The 16,809-nt window shown below is 31.6% G+C and overlaps 1 protein-coding gene across 3 annotated transcripts in view; it reads left to right on the top strand.

Moving 5' to 3' along the window:
- Window positions 1-16,809, top strand: part of LOC147079196 (uncharacterized) — a 454,759-nt gene that overhangs the window by 133,974 nt on the left and 303,976 nt on the right. The gene's annotated exons all lie outside the window — the stretch shown is intronic.

Here is a 16,809-nt window from a genome sequence, read left to right as displayed (position 1 = left end):
ATCTACGGATAAAATCATATACCGATCCGACCTCTGTTAATTCTATGTCCATACATATTTAAATTATCATCAAACAAACTAACCTAGACACTGTTGGTTTAGTTATTTATATACATATATACGAAATTAGTTATCATCGAGATAAATTAATAAATATTGCTTACGTAAATGGAAAAGTATACCAATTTTATATTAATCATTTCGGGTTCTGATGTAAGTACCTATGACCAAATAAACGAGCGGTCTCATAGTTAGTGTCAAAGAGGATGGCTGTACAATATTATTTTGTATGCAATGCTCAGTTTTATAGCAAATTTTCTACAGTTGAATTATTTATCCAGTGCGTTATTGAGTATGCTACCTACTCTTTTTATGTTCAGTTATCTTTTTTAACATTTTTCAAATTATTGAAAATACTACAGCTTTCATTATCGTGGCGTATAGCCATGGATATTGGATAGTAATATAATGCTAAAGACTAGCTACTAAATGATCATTAATTAATGTTTATCTTCACCTAAGAAAAGAAATTTAATTACGAATACTTATATAATAATAGTGGCCACAAATAGTGCAGTCATATTTTATTCTTATAATATACCTGTGTATTGAAATCCAAATAACAATGCGATACACATTATTAAATTTATTACTTGTACCCTTTGGGCCTTCAATTTCTCAGTTGTCATTATAACAACGAGTGCTTAAAGTCAGACAACGTTATCTACAAAAAAGTGTTTTTTTTTTTTTTTTGAGATTGCGTTATTTTAAATTTATGGCTATATGATAGTCAAATAACGTTATGTCAATCGTTTCTAATTTCTTATTAAATCGTCAGTAAAGTTTAACGCTAACTACATAAGTAACCCTTGTTTTCATATTTTTTTAAAACTATCCCTATAAATTTTAACGTCATCATAAGCAAGATAAATGTACAATACACAATAAATTATAAAATATTAACATTAGGTTTTAAATAAAAATTTCCCTTGTTGAGTTACAAGAATCGAAAATAACGATTTTTGGCTCTCCTGTAAAGTTGCACTTTTGTAGATAGTGTTGTTTGACACTAAGCCCTCGACAATACCTACGCGTTAATGCATTCCAAACAATTTATATTATCACTGCTTGTGCTAAAAAACATAAAAGATATTGAGTTCCAATACGTCACTGTTTTTTTTCTAATAGCAGGTGCACTTTAATACTTAGCTAAAAAAACGTGGCAAACATTTGACTTTTATAACCTTTCCAAGGTTATTTTTTAATCTCTATCAAGTTATATTACATGTGCTTAATAATATTTTTCCGATATCGATCTATGACACATTATGTTTAATGACAGCTATATTAAAATGAAAATTGGGAATAAAACAATAACTTGAAATTTTCAGCTAGTCATAGCGTTTGTTCAATTTTCAATTGTATGTTTTCATTTTGTTTTATTTTAATTAATTTAATATGATATATTATATTATATTCACCAATAATTATTGACAGTAAAGTTGATACTATTAAATATTATCTATCTGCATACATACTCAAAGTTTGTAGAAGTATTATATTGTCAATGAAAAATATAAATCATAATGCATACATTATATTCTATCTATACCATGAAATGTCGATTATATGCTATTGAACGTAATTTGCATAATATAATATGTGTATAGATTATTATATCGAATTTATAACTGATACTATATCCTGTATTATTGCTAATTTGTTGAGGAAATATTTCCTCATTTCCATGAATACAATACATTGTCATTGAACTTGGGAAAGTGAGGCGTTGCTTACAAATAATGCTATGATATTAATATGTATTTCGTATTTGATTACATTGCCATTTATAAAGAGATTGTATTATTGTTTAAATAATGTATTATTTTACGCAGGTATTTTACTGTGGTATTTATTGCATGTGATCATTTCAGGTATCAAGGCTAAATTTGTAGTAAGTACAACAATAAATGAAAATTTGTTGAAACTTATTGGTATACTCAGATACTTAATGTGTTTTAAAATATGTTAATCATTGATTGTCAATGTAAAGGTTTCGCATTAGCATCTTCAATAGTGGCAAAAACTCGGCGATAAACAATTGTTTGATTTTTACCTTGACTTGTAAAAAATAATTTGATTTCAAGAATTTATTAAACGAAATATTCTAATGTTCGAAATTAATTGACTCCAATAGTGTTACCCAAATTAAGCATCCGTAAATACTTAAAATACAGACCACAAAATTATGCTAATATATTATTAATAATTATATCTATAATATGAAACTATTTTGTACAGTATATACTAACTAATATGTTATCATCATCATCAGTCAGGGTCAATTTACCGCTAAATGAACGCCTCCTCTAGGTCATTTCACTCTTCTCGGTCCCTAGTTCCTCACTGCCACGTACACCTACCGAACTTTAGAGCCGAGCGATATGTCCAGCCGGCAGCCCATTACCATTTCATCCGCTTGTCGACCTCTATCACACAGCGTACCTTTGCATGCCTTCATTGGTTTCTTTTGTGGTCTTCCCGCGTTATGGCTAACATGCATATTTCCATTACATTTAACGCTATTCGTATATATTTTAAATTTCTCTTGTTTAAGGGTGCATATTTGACTTGCATACGTGAGCATTGTTAACACACACTGGTTGAACACTTTACGCTTAATATACAATGGGAGGTCATTTTTGAAGATACTATTTAGGCTTCTTAATGAGCTCCATGCGATTTTATACAAACCACAGTAAATTGGCATAATATTTTGTCTGATATAGATGTAGTTATTGACCCGCTCATTGGAGAGCTATTGATGAAAATCGGTGTTGCTTCCACAAATCAGTTTTTAATTACGTATGTATTCGAGACACTGCTTTAAATCTACTTTTTGGCTTTCATTTTCAAGCTCTGAAGGTCATCTGGGTCGTTTGCATAGTCAAAAATATCATATGCAAAGCGTAGGTGAGTAGGTGACTGAGGCATTTGCTGTTAATGGCGATTTCAATGTTACCTTAGTCAAGTTACACGGAGAGAATATAATTTGGTTGAGATCATGTCACCTTGCCAAACACCCTTGTAAATAAGAAATAAGCAAGACGGCTTATGAAGTTTAATGCCAGCTATTGCATCTTTTCAACTATTATTTAAACTATACTAATATGAAGACCACTAGCGTCGCTTTGGGGGAATGGGACGATTTGGCACCGCGAACTGGCCTCCGCCGATTGGCCTCCGGTAATTGGCCGCCGGTACAATCGGACGCCGGCCCAATTGGGCGCCGACCCAATTTGACGCCGACCCAACTGGCCTCCGGGAGATTGGACGCCGCACAGTTGAATTAAATGCGCAAAGGAATAGACGTACGTTACGATTTGTTGGAGTAAATAAGCAAGTCAGTTTAATATGCTTCTATCTTCTCAGTAGGTGTACCTTATACATTTCGCGCTTGACACATTTTTAATATAGATTGAGAAAAATTATTATGCCTGATGATGTTTATTAAAAGAAAATAATTCTTCCCTCGCTAAAACTTAAAGATGTGCATAATCAATTAATTTATTGTCTATACATGGGTACTTATTTATATTTACAACAAATATTTAAAATAATGTTAGATGTTAGAATGAAAATTACATTATATTTCAGCGTTTTATCGACTTAATATTATAATAAAGCTTAAATATGTATATTATTATGCATAAATGCGTATTTTAAGATAGTATGAAATTACAAACAAAATATTAAGTAAGTTATCTGCTAAGTATAAATGTTTCAGTAGTTTGATTGATAAACTACTTAGGTACTGGGTGCCGGACGAAATCTCGAAGGCCGAAATCCCGAATGCTGAAATCCCGAATGGCCGAAATCCCGAAAAATGAAAAAATACAAACATCAATAATTGCGCAATTTTTGCAAGAGAGACAAAAACCCATTTTTTGTGGAAATATAAAAAATGTAAAATACAAACATCAATAATTGCGCAATCGTGAGCGCAATTTTTGTAAGAGAGACAAATCCCATTTTTTCGGAAAATGGGTTTTTCTGATTGCGCAATTTTTTTCAGGAGAGACCATTTTGTAGAACGAATGGATTTTGTGCATCTTCAAAAATTGCGCAATCCACGATTGCACAATTATTGATGTTTGTATTTTACATTTTTTTTATATTTCCACAAAAAATGGGTTTTTGTGTCTCTTGCAAAAATTGCGCCATTATTGATGTTTGTATTTTTTCATTTTTCGGGATTTCGGCCATTCGGGATTTCAGCATTCGGGATTTCGGCCTTCGAGATTTCGTCCGGCACCCAGTACCTAAGTAGTTTATCAATCAAACTACTAAAACATTTATACTTAGCAGATAACTTACTTAATATTTTGTTTGTAATTTCATACTATCTTAAAATACGCATTTATGCATAATAATATACATGTTTAAGCTTTATTATAATATTAAGTCGATAAAACGCTGAAATATAATGTAATTTTCATTCTAACATCTAACATTATTTTTAATATTTGTTGTAAATATAAATAAGTACCCATGTATAGACAATAAATTAATTGATTATGCACATCTTTAAGTTTTAGCGAAGGAAGAATTATTTTCTTTTAATAAACATCATAAGGCATAATAATTTTTCTCAATCTATATTAAAAATGTGTCAAGCGCGAAATGTATAAAGTACGACTACTGAGAAGATAGAAGCATATTAAACTGACTTGCTTATTTACTCCGACAAATCGTAACGTACGTCTATTCCTTTGCGCATTTAATTCAACTATGCGGCGTCCAATCTCCCGGAGGCCAGTTGGGTCGGCGTCGAATTGGGTCGGCGTCCAATTGGGCCGGCGTCCGATTGTACCGGCGGCCAATTACCGGAGGCCAATCGGCGGAGGCCAGTTCGCGGTGCCAAATCGTCCTAGACCCTCGCTTTGGGGTCAGATAATAAAGATTCAGATACCTATGTAAATCTAAGTCTGCCGGATTCGGTCCACTGAGCTCCTATTACTGTTAACTTTTCTCGATCACTAGTTCTTTGCTACAACCTTTGTTAACATTTCACAAAACCGAGCGTATCTACTTCATATGAAACATGAAACAGTAAATTATTTCCCCTAAATATGACCACTTTTGTTTGATATGTTATTTCTTATAACATTTTCATGTGTTTTCGATCAACGATGGTACACAAAAAAATATACACAGATATATAACAACGTTTCAACATATACCTGTGAACAGTTTTATAGAATATTCATTTGTACAATGTAATACGTATATCTAGGTCTGGACTAGGGTTTCCAATCCCGGGATCCCGAACTATTTTCGATACCTATGAATCCCGGGATTGGTAAGCATAGGTAATTTAAATAATTTTAATAACATATACTTAACTACATTAGAAATAAACCGAGTTTGAATGAAGTTTGATTTATTACCCGTATGTTGCCAATTCATTTTATTTTTCACATTAATTAATAAAAATGAGAAATATTGTAAAAAAACAATGCTTCGCACTTTTAACAAAGTGATTCCACCATGATCTCATACGTTTTACGACAGTTTCATATTTTTGGCTGACTAATTAGATTTATGAAGCGGGAAGGTCACATGATTTACTATAGATTTTAAATCTCGCTAACCCATTCATTGCGTCTTTACTATCAGAAATAGCAATCTCATATAATAGGTATATGTAAACACTAAACACAATATTAGCAATAAATGTCTTAAATAGTATACATTTAATTATACTAGATTTATTTTTGACCGATTTTATCAATGTTTTGTGTATATATAAAAATTTTATATCAACTATCGAAAAATGCCGATCCCGGGATCGTCAAATTTTAATCCCGAAATCCCGGGATCAAAAATTTGGCTCGGGATTGGATTCCCTAGTCTGGACTATGTATTAGCAGTCTAATACAGTAGTAGTAGACACATATTTTAATAATATTTATTTATAGTATAATTTAATATGTAAACCGGAAATATTTCAATCACAAAACATTTTTATTGGCATGTGGCGAGTTATTGAGCTACTTAAAATTATTTATTTATAATATTATAAATATTTGTTCAATTGCTTTTTTCATATTCAGATGTCACCAAGCTATCATGCTCCACAACAAACTACACGCGTTAATATTTTTTCTATGCAGATTGTGGTATGATAGTGTAAGAATTATAGTATTTCTAAAAAAATACACATGTGTTAAGTGACTAAGTAACATTTTAAATTTTAAATCACTAAAAATTATCATATTTTTGGCATATTTATTGTAGAGTTATAGTAAATATAGCTTTAATCAAAATTTTAGTAGTGTACTATAATTATAGTCATCATCATCACCATCAGCCTGAATCTATCCACTGGTGGATGACGGCCTCTTCTCTCGGTCCTGCGCGTTGCGTTGCCACGTACTTCCGCAGAACTTTATCATTTCATCGATCCAGCGGGCTCTAGGTCTACCTTTCGGACGTTTTGTACCTCTTGGATACCACTGGATGACTAAATTTGTCTAACGATTGTCTCTTCTTCGAGTTACGTGTCCAGCCCATCTCGATTTGAGGCTTTTAATGAACTCTATTACATCGTAAACCCTTGTCTGCTTCATTATCCACTCATTCCTCTGTTTGTCCTTTTGCGTTATGCCCAGCATGCACCTCTCCATACCACGCTGTGCTACTCTAAGTTTCCGGATCTCACTTTTACTTAGGGTCCATGTTTCACACGCATATGTGACTACGGTAAGCACACACGGGTCGAACACTTTGCGCTTTAGGTACAGTGGAAGGTCACTTTTGAAGACATTATTCAGGCGGCCAAAAGCACTCCAGCCTAACTTTACTCTGCGAATAATTTAATCAAATATACATCCATATATAGACACTTGTTGTCCTAGATAGATGTAGTTTTTCACCTGTTCGAGCTGAGTGCAATTGATGAGGATCTCTTTTTGGCCCGCAAAGCAGTTGAATATGACTTTTGTCTTTGTTACATTTATTTTCAAGCCTACTTTATTGCTTACTTCAGCGAGATCCTACATTCTACTTTGGAGGTCTTCTGAGTCTTGCGAGAAATTACTATGTCATCGGCAAAGCGCAGATGATTCAGGCATGGCCCTCACATACTGAAGCGGGCCTCCAGGCTACGATGTTTGGCGGCCCCCCTACCTATCGCTAAGGGAATCGCTAAGCATGATGCGCTCCAGTAGCGCTTTCCAAATGGTGTACGTGGTAAAATTAAAGTTTTTTAAAGACTTTTTGTATTTTTAATATGTAACCTGCATCCATTAAAACACAAATATTTCAAATTATTAATATCATTCTAGTAAAATAGCGCCGCAGGTGCCTTTTTTTACTATTAGAGCTAATTTATGATCTATGTTTATCTCACTTACCTGGTCGACTCATCACGCGGTTTTAGAGAATTTTTGTGAACGTCTTGTAAAGAATAGGCCGAATAGGGAGTAGACTTATTGGACGATAAAAAAGTGACAAAGAAGATCTAGCAAATTATCGTCCAATAATTATGGTACGGTGAGCAAAACAGTTAGATACTCACCTGCTATATTATAATATGTTGATTTTATTTACAGCTAATACTCAGTGAAATGTGTGTTTTTGGTTATTTGTTAATTTATTGTATGTACGTAGTGTCATTTTGCACCGTCTGGAACAAAATTGATCGAATATCATTGATGTGGTTTTTTTGGGAAAAAAGGATACTTAAGAATAAAATAATAATAATTATTATAATATTGCTCCAAAATTATTCCAGAATTTGACCATATTATAATATTGTACGGATTATGGTCGAATGCGGAACATCACATTCTTCACACCAGCGTCCGTCATTATAAAGTTGGGTTAGCCGGCTCGCACATCACAACTCGCCTTGTGTGCCTGACGGCCATAAATCAAAACCTCCGAGACTGCCGGCGAATGTTGCATGATCACAACCTCGCACATCTGCCTAGCGCTGCTAGCTCTAGCTCTGCTAAACGCGGCGACAGTCTGGAGAGAAATGGCCGTTTCTGCAGCTGTATGCATGCGCGGAGTCGATATTGGCCGGACATCGACATGCAGGCTTTGGCCAATGCAACTCGACGCATGTCGCAGCGTCGCAGAGTCGCAGTTGCATCGGCCAATCTGCGAAGCTCCATTTGATAACGTTTGTTTCTTGGTTTACGATGACGTCACATCGACGAATTCGTCGTAAGACGCATGCGGCGAGTTCTGATGTGCGAGCCCACTTACACTGTTTACGTATATTGCGTTTACAATATAAAGTTACCTGCTAAAAGTATCTAATTAATTTAATTAATTATATCTTCTATTGTACCTGTAATGCTTGGTTCCGATGGATGAACATACACGTTTCTTTACCACGTGTAGGATTTATTGTACTTACATATCATTATCTGATGCTGGTTAAGTAGGTAATTAATATAATACAGTGTTATAGTGGAAAAATTCGAGGCATTAAATTGACGTAGATTTTACATAAGATTTATAAACACAACACTAATGGTCTTCAAATGTTTTGTGTCTGTGTTATTTTGTTGTTTACAATAACAGGAAACTGACCAATCGTGGGAACTAAATGACGAATTAAAAAAAGAAACAACGCAGCTTTGCATAAATTTATATGTATCTCAGAAATCAAAATAATTGTACCGATTACGTGTTTAAAATATTAGTCACAAGTTGTCACTCGAACGCAAAACTATTTTAAGTATAATTTATTTTCAATATAAGTTTGCACGAAAGAGACTCCAAAACACTCAATTTCATTTCGTTATGCCTAAAAATTTATGAATAAGTTCATAATTATTGTTATTTACTTAAGGGGGGACGTGGATCCGCGTAGGTCAAAATGGAGATTTTTTGCTATTTTCAAAGCATGATCCTAGACTTTCCTTAAACGTTGTAGATAATCTATTTACATAATTTTGAAGCCTTATTATCTTTTATGTTTATTTTAAACATTTGATGACTGCATAAAGTATTTTTATTACATAAAATAGTATTCTTTTAAACCTCTCGCTCTAATGTTTTAGAATATAGTCATATTTCAGTACGTCCATGTGAAGTGGTGTTAAGGTTTTTTATATTTATTAATTTTTAAAAGCATTTATAAAACCATTAGTAAAATTTATGTCGACATTATTATAGTGAAATATTTACAATAAAAAATTATATTGATAATTTCTGTGATCCCAAATATGACAAGAATTAGGCATTTTATTATTCAAAAAATGGGCAAGATTTACACATTTTAAGATAATTCTAAAGATATTTATTATAAGTTATGTCTTTGACCATTAAAATGTGATAAACATACTACGAATAATGTGTGCTTTATAATAATTATTGACAAATACGCCATTTCTATTGGCATTTCCCAGTAGCTAAGCTACAACATACGGCCGTAGCTATAAATTGACAAACGATAAATAAATTAGTGAGTAAGATCATGGTAACGCGCGTGTTTGAACATGTACCATTTAAAAAAAATCGGGCATTTTTGAGCATGTGGGCCGTTTAGTTCTAAAATAAATACATTGCCTTGACGATGTCGACTCTTTCATTGAATTCTCATAAATAAAATATGATATAAAATGTTATTTATGATAATACTGCATTCAAATGAAAATGTGTTACCATCGTTTCCCAGTGGTTAAGCTACAACATAAGGCCGTATCCATAAATTGACAAACGATAAATGAAATAGGGAGTAAGATCGTGTTCACGCACGTGTTTGAACATGTACCGTTTTTTAAAAAACGATTTTTTTTCTCGGTTAGGTACATGTTCAAACACGCGCGTTAACACGATCTAACTCCCTACTTCAAAGAGATAATTTTAAATAACACTTCTGAAAAAGGGTATTATAACCAATAGAAAAAATATTTTTGAAGAAAGTAAGACACCCCGCAGGAATCAAACCTGCATCTCTTGGGTTTCGCGCCCGTGCACATTGACCTATTCTATTGCTTATAATACATTTTCTCAGAAGTGTTTTTAAAATGATGTATGTTCAATACTTAGAATATTACATTCTTAAATCTTGTAAATTATTCGTTGAATAAAAAAAAAATTAATTAAAAATTATTAGCAAGCTCAAGTAAGTTACTACACAAAATATCTTGGAGTAATCCGTGACGTCGGTTAGTAATGAAAGTAATACCTACTTTGATTTATAGTACAAAAACCGATAGCCAATGTAGCTCAATTTTGAAAATAGCTTCAGAGAGTATTAATTTAAGAGCCATTCATTAAAATTTGTCGCAATTAAGTACGGCGCCTTTAGCATTGTGGTCAATGGGCACGGGCGCGAAACCCAAGAGATGTAGGTTCGATTCCTTACTTTTTTCAAAAAGATTTTTCTATTGGTTATAATACATTTTCTCAGAAGTGTTTTCAAAATTATGTGTGTTCAATATTTAGAATATTACATTCTTAAATCTTGTGAATTATTCGTTGAATAAAAATATAGTTAATTAAAAATATATAACTATATAAAAAACAGCAAATTAAGTAACCGAAAGATATGTTATTTGGTATATAATGAAATAATATTTGGTATATAATGATTTAATTCAATTATACCTCATTGCCAATGTTGGAAGTTTTATATGAAGCTGGATTAAAGTATTAAAAATACGAGAAATACATGCCAGAAGAGATTATTCTGTCAATCAAAATATAATCACAACCGCGAAACACCGGCAATGAACAATTTACTGCTTCAAATACAACTGAGATAATAGAATGTCTCGTTTGATTATAGAAAATTAATACGTTTTAGGTATATGAATATAAAAGACGATTGCAGGAAAGTTTTTATCGTTTGATGTATTATATATTCTCTTTTTTTTGATTGATGTAAACCATGTAAATGATATAAATCATTATGGATTTATTATTTAAAAAAATATGTCAAATTATTGTAATTGATAGTCTTATTTATAAACACTGTACGAACACGTGTAGGTATAGATCATTGGTGATAAGTGATAGGTAATAATAACTAATAAAACTAATAACAAATCACTGCTTGAGGAATGAATAAAAATAATTAAATATGAAGCCTACACAATATCTGCATATTATGTAAGAATATGAGTCATTGGTAAATTATCTCACTTGTGAATATTATATTTTAAGTAAAACGAATAATAATATAACACTTATTTCACATAATTTTATAAAGATCGATGCAATCTGCTCAGCGTAATATTTCCAACTGAAGTTAAAAAATACGTTCTTACATCATTCTGATTCAGAGATAACTTTTTTTTTGAAGAAATAAAAAATAATCAAATATGCATTACATTGTATTAAAAATATTTCGTTTTATATACATATTCGAAATAATTATTAAAATTGTTAGTGAAAATACATGTAATAATTATTTTCCTAACTGTGAATGTTTTGTTAATTTAATGGGACTGAACCGGACCGGGATTGGATTGTGTATCTTTCCGCTAGAAGTCAGCACCATTGAACTGAATGTGTGGTAAAATAATAGTTTAGTTATTCAGAAACTGGCGATATCTACTCAACACATACAAATTGTGGCACTTAAATATGTAATGGAAAAAAAATAACACAGAAAACTGATAGTATTTCAATTGAAGAGATAATTAAATCCACCAATTCATATATTATAGTTCAGACAAAATCACATCTTGCAGTGAGTAATTAATAACTGCGAGTCAGATATTACGTTTTTAGGTCTGCTTCTTTATATCACGTAGTGAACGTCTTAAACTTGTAATATTTTTACTTGTGACAGTAATAAGTAATAACAATAAACTAATTCTAATGTTATTTAAATTGGTTCATAACTTAGATTAAACAAATTATCGTAACATATTCTGAAATTATCAACATGACGTTATGAATCTAATATGTATATTATATTATATTCTTCTAATATATTGTTTTCGTCACATTTTTATTTTGTTTTGTGTTCAGCAATCAATTATTTAAAAAATCATTATAGAAATACAGTAGTGGTGGCTTTATGACGAACCCGGCTTTAGTAAATTTTCAGTAAGTATGACACAATTTTAAAAAGTCGGATCAAAGTGCCGTAATAAGTGTGTAATTCTTGTTCGATAATAACAAACCTGGTCAAATCGAACTTTCAGATATAACAAACCATTTTTTTATGTAAAATTTTAAAAGTTTCCTGTTATAACGAACCAAAAATTTCCCATACAACAAAAACACATACGAGTATATAACGCAGAAAACTTATAATATAAGTGTAGATCTTTCGGAATAGAAATTGTAGCTTCTATAAAAGCTACTAAAATTGTTGATAAGAACGAAGAGGGTAAAAATGATGAAATTGAGAGGGACGAATGCATAATAGCTCTAGTTCCCACTACATCGGAAGTAATGAGTAATGATGGAGTCATTCTTTATTTCATTCAGCAACGGAATAGTCCACTATATTTATAGTATTCAGTAAACTTATTGAAGCGGAATTATATATCAATCTTTATTCGAAACAATCAAACTAAAATAAATTTAAATAGACAACATATTTTGGAGTTTATGTCTGAAGAGCTGCAAACGTCTATGCAAAGAGCCGCATGTGGCTCGCGAGCCGCTTATGCTGACCCTCGGTCTAGTATTATATAGCAGTAGACATTATTACTGAAACGTGCACTAATTAAGACGATGGGAAAATCTATTCAATCTATAAACATCTATAAAAATATGCAATTCATCGGTAAGCGGCTCTCGTGGTGCAGTGGGTAAGGCGCTTGCCTCCCACCCGAGAGTTCTGGGTTCGATTCCCGGTCATGACAAAAACATATATGTGTTTTTCTCAAAGCCTGGGTGTTTGTGATTGTTCAAAAATTACTAACAACCACCTTGTACGAAAAAGCAAGGACATGGTTATTAATAATTCACCGGTAAGAATATTGTAATAATTATGGATTAACCAGCATTTCTCGGTCGAGGTAACACAAAAAGTATGTGTTTCCACAATGCACTGAATAATATTGTTATTCGCTTAAGGGCCCACATGCCCAGCGAAGGTCAAAATGGAGGTTTTATGGTATTTTCAAAGCATTAGCCTAAACATTCCTTAAATGTTGTAGATAATCTATTTATATAATTATCCTTTATATTTATTTTAAAGATAATATGATGACTGCATAAAGTATTTTTATTAAATAAAATAGTAATCTCTTAAACCTCTCGATCTAATGTTTTAGAATATAGTCATATTTCAGTACATCCATGTGCAGTGGTGTTAAGATTTTTTACATTTATTATTTTTTTTACGCATTTATAAAACCATTAGTAAAATTTATGTTGACATTATTATAGTGAAATATTTACGATAAAAAATATATTTATAATCTCTGTGATCCCAAATTTGACAAGAATTAGGCATTTTATTATTCAAAAAATGGGCAAGATTTCCACATTTGAAGATAATTCTAAAGATACTGATTATAAACTATGTTTTTGACCATTCGAGTGTGATAAACATTCTACGAATAATGATTGCTTTATAATAATTATTGACCTAAGAATAAGGTAGTGTTTTTTTGAAATACGCCATTTCTTTTGGCATTCCCCAGTGGTTAAGCTACAACATACGGCCGTAGCCATAAATTGACAAACTATAATTGAAGCGGAGAGTAAAATGATGTTAATGCGCGTATTTGAACATGTACCGTTTAAAAAAATCATTCAAATGTGATAAAACATCCTACGAATAATGATTGTTTTATAATAATTATTGACTGAAAAATCGTTTTTTTTCGGTTAAGTACATGTTCAAACACTCGCGTTCACATGAATGTACTAGATATCTGGCTCAATTTTTATGAGGAACAAACGTAGGTCTCTTTCGGAAATATTCAGGTTTATTTCTTTGGTCATAATATGATTAACAGCACTAAAGCCTGATTCCACAATATTATATGAGGTAGGGAAAGGTATCAATAAACTGAATATCATTTTTTACATATTTGGATATAAGACATGAAAATGTTTTTAAAACCCCTACCGCCCACCATGAAAGCTGGAACGCATGCTAGTGGGCGGTAGGGACCAGGTTGACTACCCCTGGTCTAAATGGACCGGAGCGCACCAGAATGCAGATCAAGTTTATGAAGTCCTCGAGATTATCTTATTATTTATTATCGAAAAATTATCGAGCGGTCCGGTTCCTAAAACTATCCATTTCGAGCGCATAAATATCATTTTTATTAGCACTGGTCTAATCAGTATTCACAAAGCGTAATATGCACATTCATATCATTATTGCATTGCGACCCGCTGACTTAACAAGCATGCAAAAATGATTTTATCCTTTAATTTTATTGTATATAATATACATTTTAAAGTTTATTGTGCTGAAAGATATCGTTTATATTCGCTCTAGTGTTCCGCGATTTATTCTGTTACGTTGCAGGTTGTACATACTTACATGTTTTCTTTCCCTTTGACATCATGATTATTAAATGTATTGTTTCAGTAGAACTACAATAAAAGGATTGGCAACACTATGAGAAAATATAGCTTTCATTTAAACAAAAAAAAATAACGTCGTTCTATCATATACGATGGCGGAATTGTATTTTCTTTTGTTTTCAATGGATGAAAAATTAGTCGTCTTTGATCATTCTTTTGTTTTCCACTTTTTAAGAAACTTCTAGAAGGAATAAGCTATACATAACCCTTGGAATCCTTTTTCCGGGCAGCTCTTCAGACATTATAGTGCAGTTCGTTAGATTATTTCTTGAAGTTTTGTTGAAGATGAATATTGTGGGTTTAAAATAACATTAACCATTTAATTATCTTGTAAAACATATTAACATTGTAAACATCTAATTAGAGTATTGCGGTTTTTATTTAAAAAAAAATTCGTTTGGGCCAGAAAATATAATCAATATGCTAAGACACAGATGTAATAATAATAATAATTTATATATCTTTCCTTCTTATAACAAGTGCACATTGTGAAGTCTGATGGGAAAAGTTGCAGAGAATATGCAGAGGGGTGTCGAAAGGTCAATGTATATTTTTCTTTTCTTTGTTTTTAATTGAAAATTATAAAAGCAAATAAGTATCACACGGCTTACTTTTAATCAAGCAATATGGCACCCTTTTTACGTTCATAGTAAAATTATTCTTATTTTTTAATTATCGTACTTGTTATCTATATTCATTTGTTTTAAATTCTATTAATTTTAGTCAATCATTTCAAATTTCTTTAGAACAGTGATTGTTTTTCACAAATTTATTATTATCTTGATAGTTACTTTTGTTTTTTTTCTCATGATTAGAATAATTTTAATCTTCATTTTAATAAATAAATATTTCAGATTGTTTTCATTTTCACGAATACTAGCTTACCTATATGCGCATCTATTTTATACACAAAACTACTTTCGGCCACTAAAACAGCTATCTAGGATAGGAGAGTTTCAAAATATTACCACTTACCTACTTACTTACCATTTCGAATTACAGTTGATTGACTTCCAAAATGACTTTACATTGACACAATTGAAATCTTGTCATTTGTGGAAAGTACTGATTCCAGAGGACATCTATCTTCGAATTTTATCCTGTTTTGAAAATACCTACATATTATTTATGTGAATCTACATGTTTCAATATGAAATGTATTAGTAAATCCAAATATCGAACACACGAACAACGACACCTTGATGACTGTTTCCGTTTTGCAGTGAGTAATTATATTCCGAATTATTTTAAGATTGCCAATGATACATAATAATATGTACACAATGTAAATATCTCACATGCTTATTAATAAAATACCTATATCTGAATTTATGAAAAACTACATGAAGATTTTTCAATTCTTTTTTTTGCTTACCAACATACATAAAACATATTATGTTTTTGCAGACATTTAAGGATATTTTGCCTTTTAAATTGAATATTTTAAACTTTTAAGAATTAAAAAAAGCATCAACAAAAACTCTTATAAGATTCTTATTAGCCATGAAAATTAAGATAAAAGTAACTCCCAACCTTAAAGGTTGGGCACCCAAAACATCACATAAATATTATCATAATTTCTATATACCTACCGAACTAAATGTTTCTATCTACTGTACAACAACATTATTTAGGCGACAACAGGAAGTCGCCCTTGTCGCGTATTGAATATTTCTCAGTGTTGTCATTTTTTGAGAAAAGAAATCCCACGAAATTAGGTTTTAAGTTTATATCAATTCTATTCTCAGTAAGTTTATAAGTACATTCATTTATAAGTTTTTTTGAACGTCATTTCGTATTGTTTTAGACATCTTCTTTATTTAAAAATCTTCAAATTACGTAAATTGATAGATGCGTCCAATACGAAGTGTCAAAAATGTAATGAATAATTTGGGGCGTTCCTTATTTGAAACCGGAAGTTCGATTTGCTGTACTGGAGGGGATTATAGTTCACAGATTTGCCACGTAGCCAAGATGAAGTTGCCGGACAATAAAATATAAATTATTCTGCAGCAGAATGATTCGATATTTAAAAGTAAGCATATTAGGTACCTACGCCTGAAAAACAAACGAAATTGTTGCCGTCAATCATAATATGATGCACCTAGTCAAGTAGGTAGCATTTTATTGTGAATAATTTGATAGTTATTATATTGATTTTTAAACGTTTCCTCCCTATAATAATCATTGTACGTCAATGTGGCATTATTAGATTTAAATGAAATCATTGAGGAAAAACAATTTGGCAGTGCAAAGTGGCGTTTAGTTAGTGATATC

This window comes from Rhyacophila brunnea, unplaced genomic scaffold, assembly GCF_057557595.1.
Source record: "Rhyacophila brunnea isolate RB1 unplaced genomic scaffold, BYU_Rbru_1.0 scaffold_10, whole genome shotgun sequence".
In the NCBI taxonomy this organism is placed as follows: domain Eukaryota; kingdom Metazoa; phylum Arthropoda; class Insecta; order Trichoptera; family Rhyacophilidae; genus Rhyacophila; species Rhyacophila brunnea.
Note: the sequence above shows the minus strand (reverse complement) of the source record. Positions and strands in the feature narration are given on the sequence as shown.